At 40.8% G+C, this 25352-nt stretch overlaps 1 long non-coding RNA gene across 3 annotated transcripts in view; it reads left to right on the top strand.

Annotated features, from left to right (window-relative positions):
* LOC139828951 (uncharacterized) overlaps window positions 1-24036 on the top strand; it is a 71315-nt gene extending 47279 nt beyond the window's left edge. The window contains exons 7-11 of one of the 3 annotated variants that reach the window (XR_011741099.1): window positions 9984-10293; window positions 13122-13396; window positions 19246-19359; window positions 19611-19904; window positions 20977-24036. This is a non-coding gene — a long non-coding RNA (uncharacterized lncRNA). Of the gene's footprint in view, window positions 1-9983; window positions 10294-13121; window positions 13397-19245; window positions 19360-19610 lie in introns of all 3 variants that reach the window. The other 2 variants (XR_011741100.1, XR_011741098.1) reach the window with 2 other exon arrangements.
* Window positions 24037-25352: the final 1316 nt, after the last annotated feature.

Below are 25352 nucleotides of genomic sequence, written 5' to 3'. Positions count from 1 at the left end.
AGCGAACCCAAGTAGCTGCAGTAAGAAAGTAGCTGCCTTTTTATCCCAATTTTATTTTTCCTCGTGAAATGAAGTTTAGAGACAACCAGAAAGCCCACTTTGGTTATTCAGTGTGAACAAACCAGCTGGCAGCTGTAGCTTTTATTTCATTCTGGTAATCCTTGAGCCCTCTTGCAATCTGAGTTCTTCTGCCTTGTAGGTCACAGGCCAGTTTGGTATGCAATTTTCTGACTCTGTGTTGATCAAATACTTTTCTGAATGATTTGCTGTTTGCTGTGGTTGATAACATCCTTAGTCTTGCCTCTCTCGCTCACCTCTGAGATGTGTTGAAATGTCTGAAGAATTACCAGTATCAAACCATATATATTCATAGTGACTATTCCCCATTCAACTGCACAGACAAAAAATTTTGCCTGCTTACCAGAAGCAGAGATGAGTCAAACTTACAGTGAAAGTGATGTTCAGAACAGAGGGAGGGAAGAGAGCATAAAATATATATATATATATATATATATATATATATATATCTTTTTCTCAGCATTCAGCCATTTTGGACAGTAGCTGTTCCTGTGAGATCTTTTGGAAGTTAGAGACATTGCAAAGGGATAAATTTGCATGCTTCAATGGTGGAACTGCTCACACCAGAGGAGGTCTTCTCCTAGAGAGAATATGTGGAAAAGGCTGGTGTCATCTGTCCCTGCTGGGGCAGGCAGGAAGTCTGGCCAGAGCTGCAACAAGAACAGTGTCAGAATTTGGCTGTATTGGCTCTCTCTTGTGGTGGGAAAAACCTGCCCTTAACTCTAGTCTCAAGGAATGGTGGTTTGGCTTTTTTTTTGTGGTTGCTTCTCTTTCCCAGGAGACTTCCCTGGGTTTATAAATGACTGCATTTCCCTTCAGCGTGACAGCTGCAGCTTCACCTCTTCTCGTGTGAACCTGGAGTCAGGTCAGGCTAAAATGCTGAATTTTTTCTTTCTCCTTCCCGTGGTTCTCTGGCCCCCTCCTTCCTTCTCCATATCAACTGGCTGTATTGCCATAACTTGAGGATTAGCTTTTTCCTGCAGGACTGAGCTGAAATGCAAGTGCTTTACCGAGCAAAACAAATCTCTTCGATATTAGCAAGGCGAAGCAAAATGCTTGAGCACATGTGTTTTCTGTTAGCTGACTTCTCCCCCAGCCTCGTGTTTGGTCCCAGTGTCAGATTCCCTCTTAAATATGCTTAGGAGGTCACAGAAAGCAGGTGAATAGTCATACAATAAAAATCACATCACACCTCTTAAAAAAAAAAATACATCCCCTCTTTCCCCCCTTATGCGCAGTAGAGGCAAAGACTTGATTATGCACTTGGTGGGAATGAACTTAAAATGAGTTTTCCTAGCAGGTTTGAGAACAGCGATGTCGTCAACAGATCAGACTTTTGCAAATGAGCACAGAGAGTTATAGGGTGCCTTAAGTTAAGCAGGTAAATACAGGTCAGGCTCTCTGCTGGTGTGATTTGTCTTCCCTGGAGTGATGCCACATGGCATCAGGGTCTGGCTTCTGAATGCCTGTGCTGGTGCCAGCTGGGTATTTTCGAGAAATGGCTATTGAGTAAGATGCTGAGAAGATGGCAAAGGTGTATACACAGAACACACCTCTGAGTGTTTAGTGCAGGTGTGTGCAATAAGGCTTGGATGGGTTTTTTGAAACCATGACTCAGTTCCTTTAGAAAGATCAGATATTGGGTTTCTGTTGTGTTAGTGAGAAGAATAGAGCCAAGCGCCTCAGACACCCCCAGTACTTCTTAACTGCTGGAAACTCATACAAATCTCTCCAATTGATTTGACCTCACTAAAGTAATTCTAACAAAATGTTGAGGTCCTGGTCTTGTGCGTGAATTTTACAAGTCACTCCCACCAAGGCAATACCTGTTCATTACTAGGTATGTGAACTAATACAAAAAAAGCTAGTTTGAGCATTAGTGACATTGTGACAGTTTTTTCTTCTTTTTCTTTCCCTCACTGTAACTGCAGTGCTCTCTAGATGATGTTTAGATTATGTTGTTATGCATTTAAAGAAACAAAAAAACCAAAAGCAAGCCCGGGAGCTCAAATTGGTTGTATGGAGACCCAGCAGCAGCAGAACAGTGTGCCATGGGGAGGGAAGGTGCTTAAAAAGTGGAATTAAAAGGGAGAGTTGAATGACACAGCAGGATTTCAAGCAGCAATGGTTCTTCAGAGATAACAGGAGCAATGTTTGCGATACAAGTACACAACCTGCAGTGATGCTGACTCTGTCAAGTCCTAGGGCATGGATGGAGTTCAGCCCCTTCCTCAGCAGCGTGTCCTGAACCAGGACCCTCCAGCATCATTGTGTCGTGTCGATGCCAACATCTCTGTGGGCTTAATGCATGGATCAGGGCTACACAGGCACAGCAAGGGGTGGATTTCAGGCAGACTTGCAGTCCGAAAGCCTTTTCCTTGCTGGTGGCACACATCTAGGGCCATTCAGCAACTGCCCAACACCAGGAGGAACTCCAAGAAATCTGTCTACTTGTAACCAGAAAAACACAGTCAGGCTTTGCTGCACATGAGCATACAGCAGAAGAGAATAAGTGACTTCCTTAGATTGAATAAAATACGCTTTTTTCACCTCTGGGTTTTATTTATGTTGGTTTGTGTGTGTACTCTGGTTTTAGTGGCCAAGAGGTGACAGAGTGAAAAAATAGGGAGAAATGTTGAGGGAATGTGGTTGTATTCAACTCCATGCTTAGGGGTTTAAGTCTCTCTACTGGGCAGAACTGAAACTGTGAACAGCATTAACATGTGAAAAGGTTTTTAAAGAAAGATCATGATAGATTAGGACCAAGACCTGCCTTTTGTTTCACTGAATGGTATATTTGACTCTTGTTTGAGGTACCCTTTGAAAGGGAAGCTGTCATGGTGTGTGCAGGTGTGTAAGCTATGAACCTTTGCATAAACCAGTGAATTTATTTGAGTTGAGATTTGATTTCAGAAGTTAGCCTTTGGGCTGCAAAAACAATTCTCCTTGTTATTCTAAGATAGTTTTTCCTGGTAATAAGTATTCTGTTTTGTATCATCTTGTTTTTTGTTGTTTTTTGTTTTCACAGTCCTGCACTCTGCTCCCAGAGTCTTCATAACTCTGTTATTTCCAGTTTTTGCTGATGTAAAATAGAGGTTGAAAACAGCAATTTAAACAATTATAGCCGAGTAGGTTTTCAACCTCTAACATCTTCTTGTGCTTGCTGGTATACTGTGCGTCTTAAATAACATGTTTATAAAGTGGTCTGACGTGTGATGCTCAGATAAATGCAAGTGTAGTTCGGAAGTGCACAGCCCTGCAGTTTATGTAGTAAATACAGCCATCGCATTTAGCAAATTCAAAGTCAATCACTGTGTTCTCAGGATGACAGTATTTTAAGGTGTAGCTGTGCAATTCTACCAATTAAAAACTTGATAGAAAGGTCACAATAATTCAGCCTGTATCTCTTAGAAATCCTTTTGGCTATGAAACAATCAAAACTCTTGGTGCAAAAGGTTTGACCTTTTGATTTTTCTTTTTCTTTTTATTTTCTTTTTCTTCTTGCATTTGGTCATAAAATCCATGAGGTTACTTCCTGGGGCTCTTGGTGACCACGATGACAGTGTTTCAAAGCAATTAATTTGGAACTTTGGTGTCATAAATAGTAAATGGCAGTTATTGTAGCAGTTGCTAAACAGGGAGTGAAGCAGCCCTGGACCACTTGATGCTTTCAGGGTGTTCAGCTGAGATTGGAAAAAAGAGAGGAGTCTTTGTGGTGGGTAGGAGGGCAAACGTGATTGCATTGTGTAAGCAAAGAGGTATCAGAAATATTTTTTGCTTCTAGAACATGCAGACAGGGTGTTTATTTTCCTTTATTTAAAAAAGTTGTAGGGGTAAAAATAGAAAGGAAAGTGACAGGGATGAGTCTTAAAAGTTCATCTCATAGTCAGAAATTTGAGATTATCAATAACATCAGCTTTTAGAAACAAATAAACAATCCATAGATATGTTTGAAGGCATAGCAAACAGCAGACTAAAATCTCAAAGTGAAAAAAAAAAAAACCAAACAAAATCTTAATATGTTGCAGCAGAAAACAGGTTTTTAAAAATCAATATTATTTTTGTAACGTTTTACTAGCGGTGGAAGTTTGCTCTTAGAGCAATTTACCTAGGAGTACAGTGGCAATACCCTTGCATGGGAAAATTGCTGATATCGAATGCGTTTGCTTCTCCTAAGTTTCTATTTTCTGTTTCAACTAGGGGCAGACTGCAGAGATCTGCAGACGGTATGCAGCGTGTGTTAGACATGAGGTCACAGCGAAACACCCATGCAACCATCTCATGCTTTTAAGATCTGAGAAGATGAAGCAGAGCTCAACTGCGTGCTGTAATAAGACGCAAAAAAAATAAAATCCTTAAGACAGAGCAATATGCTCCCCATACACTCAGAGTAAAAATGTAGTAGTGTGTTGCCCCTTGCAAAGCAGCCTCGGGAGAAGAATCAAGTCGTACTCTTGGGATAATTCTGCTCTGTGCTCTGCACGACCTGCTCCAGCTCAGGTCCCCTTAGAGCCTGGGACATTGTGGCGGTTGCGTGCACCCCCCATGAGGTCCCGAACTTTCAATGGGGCAGTTAACGGCTCTTTAGCACCTTTTGTCCTCACGGACACCTCCCCTAGGGTGGGGCGAGCAGGAGGAGCGGGACCCCTGGTCAATAGACAGGGTCCTCAGTTGACAAGGTACCCAGACCCAGAGAAGCTCCTGGTCCACGGCTGTGATGGTCACCACCAGATCCGATAGGGCTATAACATGAGACCCCGTTTGGGTGATGATCATGGAGTGGTGGGACTGTGGTCAGAGCCCTCCCACTAGACCAGGAACGTGTCTAAGGACACTTCTCGGGATGCAGAGCCCTCACCTGCTCCTTATTGAGTGATTATTTTCTTCTGGATTTATCCTTGAGTGAGCCCTTGTTCCCCCCAGACAAGTGATTTTTCTTCTGGGTGCCCTGGATGAGCGAGGCCTCTTGTTGTGAGTGAGGGCTGGAAGCGTCACTGCTGGGGCTGGATGGGCATAACATCCTCAACCGGGACAGCGAACCTGCGGTTTATTGAATGTTTTCAGCGTGCTGACTGATTTTTAGGTTACGCCCTGCTTGCATTTGTTTCTGTTTGGTTTCAGTTCTGAATTAAGTTTGGCTTAAGCTTAGTATTTGTTTGGAGTTGTTTTGGGGTGCCTCTGTGACAGACACTCAACAGTGGTGGGGACAGTGCACACACCGAAATGTGACATCGCGCTGGGGCAGGAGACTGGTAATTGAAGTGGCAATGCTTTGATCTGCTTGGAACAAACCACACAGGATGAATCTCTGTTGTTCGCTTCTTGAGATGAGAACTTGGCAGCAGCAATTAAGCAGAGGATGCACAGAGGAGAAGGCTGGGAATGACGAAAGACCTGCCCACTCAGCCCGGGCTGAGGTTGCTGTGAGATAAAGTTCCGTTTCTCTCTAGCACCAAATACTAGGCTTTGATATTCTACTGTCTTTTTTTAAATTACTTTTTAGGATTGGACATTTCTGTTTCAACATCGCATGCATTTTGCTTGTCTTTGTGTCTTGACTCAAGCTTGGGAACTTGGTGAGTGAGAGAAGGGCCTGCTATGATGATAAATAAGGTGCAACCAAAGCCATGGGCTCCAGATAATGGATGTTCAATTCGGCAGGATGCACCGGTTTGAGGAGTTTAATTTCTAACTAGTTAAAGATCTGTCTTGTGAAAAATTACTTCCCATTTCCAACCTATAATGAAAGTAAAGTAGTGGAAAGACAGATGAGTTAGTGCTCCTAGTAATCTGTTATATAGCTGGGTGAGAAATAAAACAATTTGTCTCTCCCCCTTGACTGACTTTTCTTACACAAAATAACTGTGTAATTGTCTTAAACCCTGAATAGAGAGCATAGTTTGGAGGAGGGAGGTTCTTATATTTCAGCTGGCTCACAGCTGTTCGTTTAGGGAGAACAAGGTTGTGTGTGTGAAGGGAATTCGCTGGGAACCCATTTCTCAGAGCTCTGACCCTTTTCCTGTCTGTCAGATGCACTGATTTTCTGGAATATGTTTTCTTGCTCAGTATTGTGTGAGATTCTGGCAATACAGCTGCCTTTGAGCCCCAAATGAGTTCTCAACTGGCTGAGGTTTGTGTGGAAGACGTGAGCTTGTGCACTTCATGGACAGCAAGAGGAGCTGGATGGAGCCATGGAGCTCAGATCTGCACCTCAGATATCAGAGTGTTGGGGCAGATGTACACAGGAATCAACACTATAAAACAACTTGAACCCCTTATGGTGTTTATTGGAGAGTTTGGTTCGTATTTAGAGCTTCTGAAACTTGAGTTGTTTTTCAGTTCTGCCATTAAACAACCAATGTTTCAGTTATAATTGACTCAAGAAGTTTCAATTTGGAGGATACTTTTTAAATTTGCATTTTTCATTTTCTTTACTGACTTTTTCAGATTGTTGAAATAATGCAAAGGAATTTTGTGGAAGCAAGACTATTTTTGCTGAATTTACTGGAGCTGGTTAAATTATTTGTTCTTTCTTTAAATCACAGTCTCGAGTGCTAATTCTGAATGTTTTCCATATAGATTCAGAACCTTTTTTACCACTGCATTATAGCGGCTAGATTTCAGAGCTAAGCATGGCAATGGGCTTCCCATTAATGAGGGAGATTGATGTCTCTTCTGATGATACTACAACCTGGCAGAGTTTGGATCAAGAAGGAGGAAATGCAGGATGTTCCAAAAAGATAGACTCAATTTGAAAACACTGTATCTTTGAAATTGGGCCCATCTTTCTGAAGCACCCTGTATATCACGAAGCATCAAAAAGCCAGTATTTTGGCATGTGGCTTCAATGTTACCTTCTGGGACAGTACCTTGGTAAATTGTTTTCCTAAAAAAGGACTGGTTCTATTTTTAAAAGTTGTGTGTGCTGGTGGTGTTTGTGTTGTGGTTGGTTGGTTTGTTTGGGGGTGTGTGTGTGGGGGGGGATTGTTTTGTTTGGTTTTGTTTCTTTTTGGTTTGTTTTTGGTGTTTTGTTTTGTTTTTCTTTCCTAGTATGCGACACATGAAATGCAGAAACTGTCAAGTCTCCAGGTTTCATCCAGGAGCTAACAATGCTATATCTTTCAACGCAAGTTTTCAAAACAATAAGTAGTTTACCGTGTTGAGGAAGAATTTTCCTCTTCTGAGAGTAGAAACTGTTTTTTAATTGTAATGGTGATAGTAATCTGGTTAATAACTTGAAATTGTAATATGGAGAAATGCACAGCTCTCAGCACAGTGCAAACTTTTGTAATTAAATCAACGACCTCCCCTGTTGAGAAGCGAATGACAAAAGGCTGTACAGTTCTGTCCCCTTTATTGAATCCCAGTGGTGTGGAAAGTGCAGTCTCTTCCCAGAAATGAGCAAACAATTCACAACAATAAAGGCACAATGCACTTTGTCAAACACACTGAATAAACAGTCATAGAGGAAGCTCAAGTTTATATAATTTGATAGGGAAAGAGGTGAGTCAGGAACCAACACACCCTTGAAAAACCAGTGGGTGTGAAGGGGATTTCTCGCTGCGGGAGATGTCGAAGAACAGATGTTGTCCTGCAGTGAGTATTGTGTGTATGTAGGAAAACTGCCTGGCTTTTTGTGGGGCTGACCCCTCAGGAAGTGTTGTTTTTTTTCCATCTATGAAATGCAGCAAGGTCCTGAAGCCACAGCTGATAAGACCTCCCGGCTCTGAGCGATGAGGGAACCCAAACCCGTGGTAGAGATCAACAGGGAGCAAATTTGCTTTTAGGAGGGCTCGAGGATGGTTTCGGTAGCAAAGAATCACAGAATAGTTTGACTTGGAAGAGGCTTTCAAAGGTCATTGACTCCAACCCCCTGCCATGAGCAGGGACATCTTCACCAGCTCAGGTTGCTCAGAGCCCTGTCCAGCCTGGCCTGGGATGTCTCCAGGGATGGGGCATCCACCACCTCTCTGGGCAACCTGGGCCAGTGTTTTACCACCCTTGACATCTTATTGATATTGTGGTATTGCTTTGCAGGGGAATGTTATATTTGTTTCTATTCGCACTCTACGTATGGATTTCTTCCTGCTCTGGGTCTTCATGTGTGGGACTGTCCTGTTAAGAATTGACTGTGGCTTAACTGGGTGCAACTAGTGAGAGGGAAGCTGTCCCCTGAGCAGAACTTCATCCTATATTTTACCTCCTGCATGGATTAAGCTCTTCCTCCAATAAGATTTCACCAAATGAATTTGGCCAAAGTGTAGATGTATGTGTAGAGGTGCCTCCAGTCTGATTCCAACCCTGGTGTGGGAAGGTCTGAACACCTTGGCAACTCATGTACAACCTGCCTATTTTGCCAGACCTGTCCTACTCGACTCTCACCTCTGTGTTCCTCCATGTATGTGCAAGTTGTAAAGTAAATGACTGTGTGAATGGGAAGTAACTGAAAGGTACAAATCGTTTGGAATGTGAGTATATTAAGGAAAAACTAATGAGAGAAAATTTGCATGGAAATGTCAATAAATATTGTCTACATACTTTTGACTGGCCAACCTGAAATGTTTTAACAATGGAAACAAATTGGATGTTTCATTCAACGTAGTGCCTTTCATCAGTCCTGAATTCTCTTTCAAAATAACATTATATTAACATGTTTTTAAAGCACCTTTTCCTAACATGATCCAGGAGGCTGTGCAAAAACAACTTGGAATAATCTTGAAAGCCATGCAGGGCCAAGACAGAGAAAAGGAGCCAAACCTTTGGGCAAAGAAAACTAGAAAATCTAAAGAGAAGAGCCAGGAAGAAGGGAGAAAAGATATGTTAATAGAAAAATCTACCTCTAAAGCAACATGCTGTCCAGAAATGGCTTTTTTTTTTTTCTTTCTAGAGAAATCTTCATGTAAAACCCATGCAATGCTTTATATACTTATTCAGTTTTCTCATTGAAAGAATATTCTAGCTGCTGAGATAACACTTTGTGCCAAAAAGCTATTGTCTCTGGAGCTCCCTCAGATAAAGAGCTTGGTTATTCTGTTAATGGAATATGAGATTAGGGACTTTGGGTTAAATACAGCATAGAGCAGCAGCAGCAACGTTCAGCTCAGATCCCTGACTTGTTTTTGTGTGACTGGTTAATCCATGAATCAAGGAAACCAGGTGTTTAAATTCCACATTCTTGATAAGGAAACAAGTGTCCACTTGTTATCTGAACTACGGTGTCACTTAGGGAGTGGGAAACCTCCTCATGTAAAGCTGTCAAAGCAATCCATACCCAAAGCAAATCTCTTTGCTACCTCATCGCTACTTGAAACTATCTGAAAATGCAGTATGTCACAGGTAGTACTGTGTCTTCCAAGGTAAATATTTTAATTGTGAAAGAAAATGAACCTAAGGGCTCCAGCATACCAAGGCTGACCTTCTTTGCTACCTCTATTGTACTGTGGAACAGTAAGCGTTCAGAAATACGCTCCGATGGATGGGATGGGCAAGGGAGATTGTATTTCTTTTTATTCCTTTTTTTAGCCTGGTGCCAATATACAGAAAGAGGGATGGTCTGGATTTTCCTGTCATTCCCTCTGTCACTCCAAACCAAATGTTGTTGTTGAGGTTCAGCTGAAAGGTTTTGGACCCTGAACAAACCTTTAGGTAAAATTTTATGGCTTTCATTTTCACTTAAGATCAGATCACAGGAATTATTCCACTTGAGATTTTTTTGTTGCTACTTTAGGTATATGTCTTCTTTCGGGTATCCATCACATATACTGGGCACTGGTGACCCATCCAGCAGGTTTGGTTTTGAATATCCTCAGTATTCTGCATGAAAACGAGATTAAATTATTATTATAAAGTAGAGTGGTAAAAGTAGACCTGAGTGTCTGAACCTGGCTCTTTTATTCCTCTAACAGTGTCTCCCAGTGTATGGAGAAACAGGATCACTGGAGACCACCTCTGAAGGCAAGTTACAGTAAAGCGCAGCTGAAGTAAGTGTCTTTGAAGAAAATGGTAGCTCTGAAGTTTGCGACAATTCTATTCTGAGCAAACTGACATGTGAAAGACTGACAACAGCAAAGATAAATATAGTAGTAGTGCAGCAGGAGAGCTGAGAATGAACAGCGGCGTATTCCACCACGACACTCCCTGACATCCTGAACCGCAGCAGTGGAGAAGTCCCAAGATTTGTCCTGTTTGGATTCAAAAATGCTGATGGAGCCCAAGGTGAGTTCCAAGGCACAGACTTCTTCATTCTTGAAGTTGGTTTCCACCGGGCTCAAGGTCCTCCCCAAAGATTTTTCAGATCTGGTAGTACAGGATCAGAAGCTCATGATAAAGTTAGTCTGTTCCTCTTTTTGTATTTCTGCACTGTTTGTGTTTGTTGAGGCTCATCGGGACTTCTTTTTGAATGTAGGAATGCTGAACTTTGCTCTGCTTTTTCTCCTTTAGTAACATATGGAGCAGCCCATACTTGTAAAATAAATGGAAAAGAAAGAATAGCCCTTAGGTCAACCAAGATTTAGAAGGGGAAGAGCTTAATTTGTTACTATGACAGCATTTTGTTGTGCTTTTAAATCTGAGATATATCCTTAATGGTCAACCAGTAGAAGGTAGAATCCACTGCAAGGATAAGAAAGTAGTTTCCTTCTACTGACTTAAAACTCTTTAGTGAGTTTAGCTTATAAATTTGGGATGGTGGAAATGATGTAGCTTCAGACATAGGTCTTGCTTGTCCATCTAGTGGAGGCCTCTATTTTGTGAAGTTCCATAGTTGTCCATTCTGTTTCTCTAGGTAAGAACACATAACTGCAATCTGAATGATTATTGAAGATTCAGGGAGGAAGGAATATCAGCCAACTGCAGAAACTTTTATTTCCTTTTGCTTTTCTCTGCTTATTCAATAATAAACCCAAGATTGTTACAAATAGAGATTGCATCTGGTCCCCTCAATTTTTGCATTATTTATGCATCTGGACACATTAAAGTAAACCCCACATATTTGAGAACAAAACCTCTCTCTCAGAGAAATTTTATGATACACCTTTGTATGATATTATACCAAAGCAGAGAAAATGTTTATGGGAGAGTTAACCAAGCAATATGTGTATATATGTGCACAGCCATGCATGTATGTGAGCTCTCTCTGCAGGATAAAAAGTTTTTGTGATGGTTTAAGAAAATGTCGGGCTACCAAGGGGACTGGATAGCAACAGTTTTCTGAATAGCTGTGCTTTTCCCAGATGGCATTCAAAGGTAACCTTCGACTGCTGAAACAAGAAATCAATAAAAATGCAGCAAAATTTCTCTGATGGGGATAGTTTGGATTCTGGGTCATGTGATTGGACTGGTTGCTTTAGGAGCTTTGCATTAAGGAAGTGTCTCAAGAGTAACACACTGCAAATCACTGCTGGATTCAGAGACTGCTAGGCACTGCAATTATCTAATGTTTGTAGAATTGAGGGAATAGAAAAAATAGTCACATTACAGCTGCCCTGTGTCTCAAAGCTTGTTTGGAGACACTTTTAATTGCTCTATCTATCATGCCATTCGTTTGGATTAAGAACGGCTAGTGCTGTGCGCTGCCCAGAAGCAATAATCTCAGCAAGACCATGTTCTCTTCACAGCTTCATTAACCTCTACAATAAACAGCCAAGGCTTTGCGGTATAAATGTTCCTGGAGTAAATGTTCTGTGACTCTTTGGGTGGGCCATCTGTCTTCCAGGGTAGCCATGGGTGAATGCTAGATAGTTATTTCCTAAAGAGGTCAGTACAAAACTCGTTTTTTCAGGGGCCTGCAGATATTGCAAGTCGTCCTTAGCTCTCCTTTACATCCATTCCCAGAACCTACCTGTGGGCTTCTTCCGCAGGGTTCAGTGTAAATGGAAAGACACTCAAAATCATGAGTGTGTGCTTGGGATGTCTGCGTCTTTTAGGGTGGAAGTGAAACGACAGGTTGCAGTTATTTCCCTAGAAAATAGATGGTGCTTTTTGACATGCTGCATCTTGCTGAATTTGGCATCACACTGCTGTGTGCCCTAGCTGGAGGGAAGAGCTGGGTGGGGAGACCTCATGGAAAGATCTCCTGGATAAGGTTCTCTTCTCATCTGAGAAGTGCTTTGAGGAGCAGAAAAGGGGAGAATAACCCAACCACACAGGGACTTGGACTGAGTGACTCACAAAAGGGGAGCTGGGTTTGGGAGCTGCATGCTCAGATGGTCCTTTTGGGCGGTAGCTAAACTGGCACTTCAGACAACAGGTTCCAGGTAGGAAAAAAAACAAAGAAAAAACCCCAAAGAAACAAACAAACCAAACTAAAACAATTAAACAAACACAACCAACAAACCAAAGATACAAAAGAAAACAAATAAAACCAAAACAAAACCAAAACCACACATGCACAAAAACCCCCAAACCACAAAACCAGTAAATGTATTAACAGTGATTGGAAAATACTCTGTCACAAAATGGAGTAATGTGGAGTACAATGTGTGGCACCGGGCCCTGTGGTTATCTGGGCTTGATGAGAACAGGAGTGAGAGTTGATTTATTAGGTTAGGTTAAAAGTGGAGTTGAGGGAGGGAATTTGTGGTGTCCACATGGGCTTTTGGGTGTGAAGCTTTCCCTCAAGCTTTTAGGGTTATTGTTTTGTAAATAATCCCATGATAGTCCCTGTAACACTGCCCTTTTGCTAGCTCTGCTAAGGCTCTTTAGGAAAAAAATCCACATGTAAAATATGCAATATCTGATTTGGTTGAGACTGATCCAGGCTATAACAAGGTTGCATGCTAGCAGAGCTGAACTAGCTTGTTAATGTAGCAATGCTGCTGCTTTCACAAATTATTTTAAGTTCGACTTGTGGCAAACAACAAAAAATGGAAGGAAAATTTATTAATGCTCTGGGCTCACAATACAGATTTCACCATTGGTCTTTGAGTCATTAAATAACAATTGGAAACAACTTTTGCGGGGAGAAATTGCGAGATATATTCAAGTTTCTACTTAGGCAAAGCTCCTTTCCAAATCTAACCTCTTTGTCTCTTGTGTTCATCCAGGTACTCACAGGAGTTTCCATCGGCCAACCTTAACTCAGCTGCCTAATAGGACTATTTGTGGATTTTGAATTTCTTCTTTCTTTTTCTGAAATACTTTAGAAGTCAATCTGAGTCTTGAGAGGAACTAGTTCATGGGATAGCAACAAGTTGTTTAATACGCAAGCTACTGGAAAATAGGCAGGACATCTTCGTTTAGCTGATGAAAGCAGAGATGGCATCTTCTAAATTCTCTGGGCCTTTAGCCAAGTTCATCCCAAAGATAATGGCTACCACAGGTAATTTAATGAACAAAGAGCCTCTCCCCGCAGCTATGTGCAACTGCTGGTGGTTACTTAATCCTGCAGCTGCACACAGTTGCTGATGGTTTCATGATCCTATCTCCAGTTATCTCAACATGGTCCAGTTGCCTCTTTTACACTGTGAAATGTCTTGCTTGTTGTGTGTTATGGACTATCTTGTGGCTGGACACTGTCTTACAGGCCATTTATCTTCCTTTGCTCTAGAACTAATTGAATTTCTCTTGATTTGATTCCCGTGTGCTTATACATTTTTTCTAGTGTACTGAGGAAATTCTCTTGAGCAGGCAAGGGTAGCTGGTGAATTAGGTGAGTCGTCTTAGTATTTCTGAGCATCTTTGTGAGAAGAATCCGCAGCCATCCTCCTCACTGTTCTTTCTCCCTCTTGTTATTATAATGTACTTTTACAGGCAGTGAGATCATGCATTCAGAGATGTTGTCTTGATGTAAACTTGTATCTATTAATATGTCAGTATGAACTATTTCACATCAGCTTTCGTCAGCAAACTAGGGTGTTCCCATTCTTTCGTGTGTGCTTTCCTTGTGGAATTTTCCAACAATGAAACAAAATATATGTCAGGTAGGATTTATATCTAGGCTGTAAATCTCTTTTTTTAATCATCTCACATTTTCCCCGGGTATTTCATGGTCTCACACTGTTTTAGTTCTCCTTATGTCTTGTCTAAGAAAGACTTTACTGATCTGTGTGTTAGGTACTGGTTCCCCTTTGTTCCCCTCTCTTTAAACTCTGGATCACATTAAGTGGGTCTGTGGAAACCAAGAAATATTACTGGATCGCCCAAGGTCATTACCATCTGTGTTTAGATCCTAGGAATTCTTACTTGGAGTCCTTTACTCTAGTTATGAGAAATAACAACATAGCACTGATATTGTAATTTTAATCTATAGATCTTGAAATTCTTCATAAACATCTGTCAAATATTCACAGCTTCTCTTTGGGAAGGTAAAAGCCCATGTAAGTGAAAGGTCCAAGTCTCTAAAGAGACTAAAGGAATGGCCCGTCCCTTCCTCCATCCCAAAATGCTTTGGATCCGCATCTCTGAATGAGATGTCCAGAGTTCTAGCATAACATGCTGGAAGACCTTGGGATATCAGTGTAATACACGAAAGCCAGAATATGGAGTAGAAAGCAACTTGGTTTAACAAGGGGTTAAGGGTTTACACAGATGCTTCTCTGGGTGGGGGTGTGTTTAAGTACCTTATTTGCTGCTCCTGGAAATGATTTTTTTTGTTGTTGTTCTTTTCAAATACTTACGCTGCTTTTTGCATTTTCTGAACAAGGTAGCAAAAGAGCTACTTGAATTTTTGACTTGGTAATTCTCTACAGTAACTACACATTCTTGATTCCCGGTGTTCTGCTCAACCCCCTGGAACACAGTTCCTCTGAACTCAGATCCTCTCTCATTTTATTTTCAAATTCGTATCTTAACGGAAGGAAGGAAACATGCACAACAACAAACAGGTCCTATGAATGCCTAATGATTTAAAGATGAAAAAAGCTTACCAAATATCTTATCAAAAGCAGAAGAAATTTGAAGAGCTGAGTCATAAGGAAGGTAAAACCAGGCACTCCAACTGGTTCTGGAATGTTCTGGTTTATGCACAGAAATGAGTGTGTGTTTCAGTTGTTTGAACATCCTTGTAATTAACAGCTGAGTATCTCCTATAAAGCTGCACAGAGTATTCGAAGAGCAGTGATGACCTGTTATATCTACACTCAAGGTATCTGTCTCTTGAGGTTTATTCTCCTGGGACAATGATGGCATTTCTGTTTCCTCTTTGGAGAATGTATAATTTCATTTTTTTATTCCAGTTTTTAAATCTAGCCTGAAGTCATTCAATCTAGGTGGTAAGTGGTCTGGGAGGTGAGTCCTTTGATTTAACTCCATGAAAATAAGTGAATTCAGCTTCAGGGTTGAAACTGGCTACTCACAAATACACAATATACATTTGCCCCAAGAATGGCTGGGGTTGTAGCCCTTACTAAAGTCTTATTAGTCTTAGGCTCTGGATTTGGCCAACAACTTGTTTAACTCTCCTTAGAGCAATTAGCAGCTGTACAAATAGAGATTTTCCTTTTAAACTCCTCAGCGTCCTGTCATTTCAGTGGGGATTAATGCTGTTGGATTTGATCCTTTTTGGCTCCACTCTTCAGCTGCTGCAGAGGTTTACCTGTTATTCCTTAAGCCTGATTTGATGAATCTTTGCTGTCTGATAGTCTCAGAGTTTTAGTTCAAGTCCATGCTATATGACTTATTCATGTGGACATAGATCTAAACTCTCAAAGTAATGGTGAGTTCAGACCCAACAGTAGAGTTGCTGCACATGTAATTAGTGCAAGTATACCATGCCACAGCTTACATGAGCATAAGTGTCTATATTGAATTGGAGTGGAAATATGCTACCTTGGAAGAGCCTAACTTGTACATGACTTCATGTCAGAAACAATTTTCATATTGGGATGAGACTATTTGCACTTGATTACTAAGAGCTGTTGTGTTTAGTCAACAATTATTTATATTTCTGTATGAGGGAGATAAGTAAGTTGACTTATTAGTAGGCAGATATATACAGATCTTAATCAGAAGGCTTCAAGGATTTATATTATGAATTTTACATGAAAGCACAGTTCTGGCTGTATCTGACATCCATTTAGCAAACTGGAACTGAATATTTCTGGTTTTGATGATACTTATGAAGAAGGAAATCAAGCTTGTCAGTGTGCTTCATGCAGTGAAACTGCCTTTTTCAGTGAAACTCTGGAAGGTTGTTGCAAATCTTGAGGGCTGAGTATTCTGGGTTTTTCTTCAATTCATGCAAGGTACTCCTTTCCTCTGAAAAAACCTATTATTTTTATGGACCTTTTCTGTGCGATATGTGGTTGGGTAGGGAACCATACTTACTAGGAGATCTAATTATTCTCAGTCTTTTAAAGTATGAACTTATAAATTTCTGGCTACATAGAACTTCATTAGCTTGTGTTTAAACTCATGGAAACTTGAGGGTGAATTATTGGCTTAGAGAGTGCAATTCTGAAATACATACACGGTTTAGTCATTTGGCCAATTACAGAGCTTAAAATCTGACTGAACACTGGAAATGTAGCTCTTAGTGCGACTTTCTTATCTACAGGCTGATTTGTTTTAATAAGAAAAAGAAATATTAAGAGAAGGTTTGAAATGAAAAGTCTTTGGTATATTAAATAGCAATCTTTTGAAATACCAAAGGTGAAGAGAGGTGGTTTATAATAGCTCAGCAATTTTGTCACCCATGTAAAACAAACTGGTACCTCTACAGATCTTATTCTGCAATTTTTTCCGTTTCTTTCCCTTAGTCCCTCTTTTATAATCCTTTCTGGTTTTTTGAATTGGAAGAATGAGATGCATCGGTCAGTCATGAAACAGAATACAAGAATATGAAGTTTTTAGACTTAACAGCATTTCTGGTTTTGGCCTTTATGAAAGGAATATTTTTGAGCTGGTTTTTTTTCCCAGACTAAATGCCACATTATGCATTGAGGTTTGTAGGTACACCCAAACCAAATTGCTATTGTCCGCTGTTGGTTTTGTTCCTTATTTTTTACAACATCTGCAGTTATAAATCTGACAGCTTTGGGTTGTTGCCTCCCTGGGCCAGTTTTCTGGTAGCCAAGTGGCAGGTCTTTCAGCTAGGTAGCTTGAGGAACTACTGGCTCCAACTTCTCACTTATGTTTCAGCGTATTCTCCTGGAGACAAGAAAGATAATACATTTCATGTGGCCTTGTTTTGGCAGCCCCTGTGCAAAAGGAAGGATGACTGAGACAGAGAAGCAAGAGAATTGTGGAAACATAATTTTATAGGATCGAGAACTGAAGCCATTCAAAGGAGCTGATGTAGCCAGGGCTGCTGGTGATGTCTGACTCTCTGTGCTCAGCAAGGAGCACCCTGATGTAACTGACAAACGCAGAGAAATCTTCTCTGTCTTGGCAAGTCCCTGTGGAGATTTGTCACAAATCAGTGCTGTAGTTCACTCCAGGTTTCTTGAGTCAGAAAAATAAGTCAAGGTTCAGCACAGGACTCCTGTGACCCCTTCTGCAAAGGAGGGTGAAGGCGGGCAAGAAGCGCTGCTCTCTCTGCTAACACCATCTGCCTGTCGGTGACAAATTAAACGTTCCAGCTCTGCAATGCTGAACATTCATCCTGCTTGAGGGATGCTGTGGTTTGCTCCTTGCAGCTATTTATATCCATTAGCCATGCTGCAGGGCAGAGTGAACGGAGCAAATGGCACTCAGGCTTTTCAAAGCATCAGTGGTGAAATCTTAACTTATCTAGAAAACACAATGTAATGTTTCCATGTCTTCTTGTCTTCTTTAACTAGTGTTCAATATGGGCCTGTCTTACCATGTTACTGCCAAGAAAAGGCGTTAGCTTGCTACTGCTGTGCTGAAGGCCAGTGCTACAGGAGGGGCTGAATGCGCAAAGATGGCCACTCTATAATCCAATAGAACAGAACAGTGTCCTTGCTGGATAATATGACAGTGTCTTGCAATTTTAAAATTTTTTTAAGTCAATCCTTTGCTGAGGCAGATATCTGAAGACCCCTCTTTGCCCCCAGTGTAAACATATGCTGACAAACTGTGGGCTTCTGGGTTTTTTTTGCCCATGCAGTGTCCAATGAAGAATCCTTAAGGCGCTTCGCAGATCATTGCAGGTGCTCTTACTGTGAGACCTGGTGATGCCATTCCCACCAGAATATATGTCAAAGTGCAACCCTGACAGCTTAGAAACATGATGGGGAGAAGAGCATCTCTTGTTGATACTATCTGGGCACAGACAGTTCTGTGGCAGTAAAATGCAGTCACATGAGTGAAAATGTGGACAGAATGATGCTATTGTCCTTGTGTGACAGCACGTTCAACTCTCTCCTGCAGACGTCCCTCCTGCCAAATTAACGTATGGGCCTCTAAACCTCCCTGTGAATGTCTAGACATCAGATCAAGATTGTTGTTGAAATTTTCTTAACTTACAGTCCCAAATGCCGTTACTGTCAAAATATCATCATTGTCGTGTTTTTGCCTATCACGGATGTCTCTCATCTGGGCAATGTTTAGACTCTGGCCCTGCAAGTCTTACATCCACATTATCTCTAGGTCTTGTATAATATTGGTGGCAGTGGCTTTTTCTCCCTTACTGGTTTAAATAAAACTGTCCAGGTGCTAGTTTTTATTTCATTTCAGCAACATCATTTTCCCTCTGACTTTGACAGATGCTATGTGGCTCGGTTATAGGAACTGAATATATCACTGTGACTGTACTATCCATGTGCTTTGCATCCTTCCCTCTCTACTCTCCCCCATTTATCTTACAGTCGATATCTAACAAGATCAAAGTTCCTGCCTTCAATCAGCCCATAATGCTGACCTTCATCATCTGCTTGTTACATTTTTAATTCCATATTTCTGATCTTTTCTCCCATCAACCTACACACAGCAGGCATATGGAGGCTGCGTGCTTTGGTGATCATCTTGATCTCACAGTTTCCCTGTAAGTTTTCCTCTTTCTACACTTTTCTGTCACCTCTTGCCTTTGGATGGTGACCTCTTTGGGGCCAGGGTGGTCTCTGTATCTTGTGTAATGGTGATGCAAAATTAGCAACAATAATATCTGAAGAATTTGGAAAGATAATGAATATTCATATTCATCCTCTTAACTTGGCATAAATCTGGTCCAAGAAAGACTTCACAAATTACGTACTTATTTAGTAGCTTTTCACTGTCCTGTGAGATAATGAGTTTAGTTATTTATGTCTTTTATTAAATTTTTAATAGATATGAGAGTACGTTCAGTCCCAAGAACTGCTCCACTGTTACATACTTTCCCGCTAGCAGCGTTCGTGCAAATTTGAAGATGTGATCTCTCTGCAAAAGGACACAGAGAAAATGGTATGAATTAATTAAACCTCCAAATTAGTGGGTTATTCAAACCTTCTGGGTGGAAACTTCCATGCAGAGTTAAAATTGCCTTGATTCACTTTGGAATAAGTATTTAATTTTAAAATAATAACACAGCTTTTGGGGACATTGCCATCTCATCTGATTATTTTTTTTCTGGCTTACTGGTTTTCTTTGGTGGGAAACTTAATACTAGGCCGGGGATGAATTCTCTCACTGACCTCTCTTCAACCGATCCTTAGGATGTGCTGGAGATATATGCTCGACTTCATACCCAGATGCATCTCTGGGAGTCTCGAGTCATCTCCCGATGGGCTCAACTGGTGCAGCTGGTCATGCTTGGGCATTCATGTGAATGGCAGGAGATTGCTCAGGTGGTTCTCGGTATGGTGTCTCAAGAGAGACTTGGGGCTGGCACTAACTCAATTTAAAGCAGGCTGGAGAAGAGGGGTTGCACATCTCCTTTTCTGAATCCAGCGGTGCGATTCTTTGTCCCTCTAGAGGAAGACGGGTGACTACGTTTAGCAGAAGAACTGGTAAGCTGAGTTGTTCCTTTGACCATCTTTTATGACCATCAGAACTGTCCTTCAGGAAAATAAACACAGTTACAGTTATTTAAGGACATCAGATTGTGTGGTGGACTTCTGACACCATCTTGACTGCTGGAATATGTTTCTTCCATGTGCTATGAATATTTCAAGTGAAAGCCTTCTCCCTCCGCCAACATTAATTTTATAGATGGCTAATTAATTATCCTCCCTATGGCAATTGGCTGTGGGTTTTATTAACTTGCAAATCAAAAGAAGAGCCTAAAAAATGACAAGCTAATTTTTTAATAAGGTATGTCTTCTGTGTTTATTTGTATTTAATTTCCCAACAGTCTGTAAAGTTATCTGTTTAATTTGGGAAAACACATTATTGCGGTTTGAGTAATCTTCCATGGAAAAAAATAAAGATTATTTTGCAACCACAGTGATGAAATATATTGTATTGCAGTCACGAATATGCTAAACAGATACATATCTTTGCTTAATTTAAGTAAATCAGACTCTCACTCTGATCATAATGATCACGACAGTAGTGTTAACGTTAATATAATCCTTGCATCAGTTTTCTCCTGATATGGGACATTCCCAGATGCCAGACTTCTGCCCTGCGGTTTCCTGTCATCGTTTTTATTATTTTTACTTTTGAGATGAATCGTGGGCCTATTTCAGCAACAAGTGTTTTGCAATTAGTTTTGATGAAGCCAAGATTTCACTGGTTCTCTCTAGTCCACAAAACCAAGAATTGTTCCACCAACGTCAAATGAAGTTTGTACAAGCAGCTCTTCCACATGAAGAGAATGAAAAAACACAGAGGACATCCTGCCAATGTTTGTTTCATATTGAAACTATTCTGAGGAAGATTCTCAGAAATGAGGTTGAAATATCTGGTGGAAAAAAATGACTGCTACAACATTTTTGTAGCTGTTTGTACCTTTTCCACAGAGAGCCACTTGAGGTGTTGCTGTTTCTGCCGTTGTATCTCAGGAAGCAACGACCTCTGCAATCCCGGCCAAGTTTAACAAAGTCACTAATTGCAAGTTGCTTTGATTTCACTTTTCAGCTTCTTGTCCCATCGAGTGCTGTCACCTGTCTGGGACCGTGACTGAAGGCGATAACAGATTCCTGGGGTGTGTCCTTCCCCTTTGGAGATGGTCAACTCTGCTAAAACTTTCTTTTTATCCTGCACTTATATTTCTGGAAGGAACCATGTCTCTAGTCGTGTGGATCCATCTCTTCTTTCATCCTCCTTGGACCATGGGAAGTACAGAGACATTCATGGAAATGTTGGATGTCTGTAAAAGCAAAAGGGGATTTCTCATTCACCTGAAGATAGAATCATAGAATCATTTTGGTTGGAAGAGACCTTCAAGATAGTGAAGACCAACCATTAAGCGAACTCTGGCACTAAACCACATCACTAAGAACCTCATCTATGTGTCTTTTGAACACTTCCAGGATGGTGACTCAACCACTCACAACACAAAAAGATCAACTTTTTGAGATGAGCTGAAGTCCTCTTTGAAGCTCTGAAACAAATTTGCTCCATTTGTTGTCCTGTTGAAAACTTGGCTGAAAGTTACTGGCATTTCTTCTGAAGCACAATGGTTTATAATCTTCATATTTCTTTTGTTCTATTGGCGTAACTTAGAGATTTCTTTATTACTCATATTTATGTGACAGTTCTTGGAGGAGTGTGGGGAAGACAAGATAGAGAAATTGTACTGAAAGACTTGTCAAGTTTAATATGGTGCAGTTCTCATTTTCTGAAACCGTGGAAAGGCTTATTTGTGAGGCAGTTGATTGGACAGTCTCTGTTCCAGCTTTAGAAACCTTGGCATGTTTATAATGTTTGACTATATAAAAGGTATGAATGCATATAGCTATTGTAAATCCAGATAAGTACAGCACTGGGCAATGCTATTCCACCCATGGTCTGCAAGGTATCACCAGGTAGCCAGTGACAGCATCTGTGGACACCCACGGTATCTCTTGGGTAAGGGGATCTCCAGCCCTAGGTGGCTGCAATAGGCAGGAGTTAGTGACTAACAGCAGGCATGGAGTCACATTCTTGCAGATCATCATCTTATTTACAGGTTTAATATAGCTGTTTTGTGTTTACGATGAGAAAAACCACAGTTTTGGGTAGCAGTAGCATTTTGTCTGCCTGGGTGATTAGTGTTTCATTTATCATTCTGTTAACTGCCTGTCTGACTCATAAGGGATGCAAGCTGATGTGTTACATCTTTTTCCAAGACTGTTAGGATATTCTTTATTTAATCAGAGGTTGAAGGAAACTTTGTGCAAAGTAACTGAATGACCAATATGATATTGAGTAATCAAGAACTGCGCCTTGGTGTGTGCAGGGATGAGTTGTTTCATTTTAACCTACATCATGGGGCTTCAATGGAGAATCTGAGTTGGTTGAACTCTTATGTTGGCTTCTAATTGCAGTGGACACTGAACTAGAGGAGGTTCAATCTTGACATGGAGCAGAGCAGGCTCGTCCAAGTGTTGGCTTGCTGGAATTAAGGTAAACGTGTTGGCACAGTGCTCTGCATTGACCCAGTGAAGAAGACTGTTGAGTGTAGGACGCATTCAACAGCAGTGGATGCTGATGCCCCAGAGCATCCCACGGAATGTGCACTCTCCTTCGCTGCTGCTCACACCCAGAAATAAGACTTTACAGACTTACAAAGTTCTTCTCAATTCTGTTCTCTTAGTGTCTGGCACCAATAATGAACTTTGAATTCCCTGGGATAATTAGGCATAGTCTGAAAAAGCCAAAAAGGAATTTGCCTCTATTTAGAAGTTCTCTTTCACAGAACTAATAAATCTTCCTGGGATTTTAGGATCATCTACATGCTTCTTTTTCCTCTTAATCACTCAAACTTTGGTTTCACTGATAAATATCTTGCCTTTTCACATCGTATTGTTTAACTAACCTTTTTTTCATATACTATTCAAAATCTAGATCCCTACCACCAATAAGTGATAAGAAAAACACTTAATTTCTTTCCAAGCTCAAGAAAACAGAGAAATCCCCACTCTACCAGCTTCCCAAGAATAATGCAGTGACTACATTTCTTTTTTGTTTCCAAATTTTGCTCATAACCTTGCTGTATTGCAAATTCAAAAAACTATTCTTTTCAGTCCTGGCACCAAACTAATTTAATTTCCATATTTTCATTATCTTCCTATTAACCACTAGGGCTCTGCAACAAAGAAGCTATTAGAAATATATAATGCTACAGCCATTCCGTGCTACAAACTCTCTGGGGCACATCGATAAATTACATCCTCATAGTGAAGAAGTAGCGGGGAAAGGGTGGCAACAATAGATTTCTTTTTTTTTTTTTTCACAATAGAATGAAATTGGGATTTGATCTGATGCAACATGACTTGCTCACAGCGCAGATAGAATATCAAATCATCCCTGCAAAATTTAAACCTTGCTATAATCCCCCCATTGTACCCATTGTTCTGCTGAAAGTTTGAAGACTATATGTATTTAATAGTTTACTAATGGGGATTTAGTTGATATAGTGTGTTTTGTTTTTTTTTTTTTTAACTTACTCAATTTAATTATCCTCAGCCTAGAGTCTAATTTATGTGTGTTTGATGTCACTATTCATTAGCAGTACAGATACAGCCTGGAAAGCAACTGTAAAAAAAGAAATGCAGCTGGGTTCCCTTCGTAAACAAACTGCACTTGGTTATATACTGGACTTGTGTTACAGAATGGGTTTGGAACAACACCGTCAGTAAAATTACTACCCAAAGAAGCATAAGAATGTGAATTTGTATAAGAAATGTCTGTAAAAGTTGTTGTATCAAAAGGACATAGTTTAATTCTGTGCCAGAACACATATCTGATTCATTAGCTGTCGCTTAGAGGAGAGGCAGACAGACAGACCCTAAACTAGAGTTATGATTTTCAAGGTCACTGGCCAGATTGAAAAACTGGCAATACATTGAATTGCGGGTTACTGTGAAATGGATTTGTTTGGGTTTTTTTCCCTCCCTTAACTGAAAATTCCTTACAATGTTTTTAAACAAATGTAAGGTTTTGTATATCCAAAATAAAATATTTGGGTTCTTTTTTGTTTAAGCACAAACTGTGAAATGAAGGTCACTTCCATCTGAAAAAAAAACATTTTCAAAATGTTTTTGGTTTTCACTTTTTTTTAAAATACAAATATTTCCACATTCAAAACAGCTTACTGACATTGACAGAAAATTGCAGATTAGTTTTGATTAGCGGAAGTGCCTACTTGTAAGAAAGTTATAGGCATGGGGTTGGCTGACTCTTCTCCTAAATACACTGCCTGGCTCTAATGAAACAACGTGTCCCAGCTCAGGAGTCCCTGGGTTTGTTAGACACCAAATCAAGGTACTGGCTCTGCTGGTTCCTCCATCCCTGCAAATGCCAGTGAAACCCAATATTATGATTTTATGCCTACCCAATGCACAAGGGAAGGAGGTTTTCCAGTTCAGCCCATCTTGCTGGCAGGGCGACACCTGCTCAAGAAAATGCTTTCAACACATTTTCCTCCCTCCATCTTTCTTGTCCCTGGGTAGGAGGGATTAGTATAAACCCCTGGAACCAGGGACACCGACCCCATCGCTGTGACCTCTGTGCCACTTGTTGCTCCCTATGGATGGGCACAGCTGAGCTATGGGGCAAAGCGAGGTGGCAAGCTCTGCTCTGAGAGGTCTGGTTACCCCTGCAAGAGTAATCTTTGCCTCTTTATCATTCCGCAATACATACAGAAAGTAGAGTGGTCACTGAGAAATTAATAAATAACTCAAAACAAAAAAAAAACAACCCACCCTTCTCCCCAGCAAGACCCAATTCCCCACTGGGGTAGAGCAAATGGCACTATGCCTGCTCTTGGGAGGTCTTGCTTAGTCTCAAAATCCTTCCTTGGGTTTAGCTGAAATCTCAGGTTTCAGGAGCATGGCCTGTTGCCCTTGTTTCCCCAGCCATGGGGCTGAGGAGGAATTTCTCAGCTCCTGACACTTGCCAGCTGGCCAGAGCTGCTGCTGGTTTTGGGGGGAATCCCATGGGCTGGCAAACAGGTGCCGGTGACTGGGAGGGATGCACTTGGTCCTGGTGCCGCACTAACTGTCTGAGCAATAGGTATTGCTTATGTTTAGGGTGGTTGGGGTCTGGAGCTGATGAAATATTACATGCCAATGTAGCAATTGCTCCCAGTTACCTGAATTAAAACTGCTCTATTCCTACTGTGAAAAACACAGCCTATGTAACTATTTTAAAGCAATAGGGTGAATCGTTATGTGTATCAATTAAATCAACCTTTCTAGTGACAAGTGAATATTTGATTTTCTGTCCCCAAAGGAGAGTATGTACCGTATTACATTACAGTGATATTATCTAATAAATTATCAAGCTGACATCTTGCCTTCGAGGGGGAG

The sequence above is a fragment of the Patagioenas fasciata genome, chromosome 12 (assembly GCF_037038585.1).
Source record: "Patagioenas fasciata isolate bPatFas1 chromosome 12, bPatFas1.hap1, whole genome shotgun sequence".
NCBI classification, from domain to species: Eukaryota; Metazoa; Chordata; class Aves; order Columbiformes; family Columbidae; genus Patagioenas; species Patagioenas fasciata.
The sequence above is the reverse complement of the archived record's forward strand: the minus strand, read 5'-3'. Positions and strand labels throughout refer to the sequence as shown.